The following is a 225-nucleotide window of genomic DNA, read 5'->3' as shown; positions in this document are numbered from 1 at the left end:
CTCCCTCAAATATTTTAGATCATGTAAAACTGTACACTGTTTCTTGCTCGAAGAGGCCAAGATTTGCCGATTTCTTTAAATTATTTTCTACTTAAGATTACATGCACTTGCATGCTATCCTAATATGAATTAGACAGTTAGATAATAATACAAAATATATATGATAAGACGGTGAACTAGCATTATCATACGATTTTGCTTTAACATCAGTATTATCAATATTCA

The sequence above is a fragment of the Penaeus monodon genome, chromosome 32 (genome assembly GCF_015228065.2).
Source record: "Penaeus monodon isolate SGIC_2016 chromosome 32, NSTDA_Pmon_1, whole genome shotgun sequence".
Lineage (NCBI taxonomy): Eukaryota > Metazoa > Arthropoda > Malacostraca > Decapoda > Penaeidae > Penaeus > Penaeus monodon.
The sequence above is the reverse complement of the archived record's forward strand: the minus strand, read 5'-3'. Positions refer to the sequence as shown.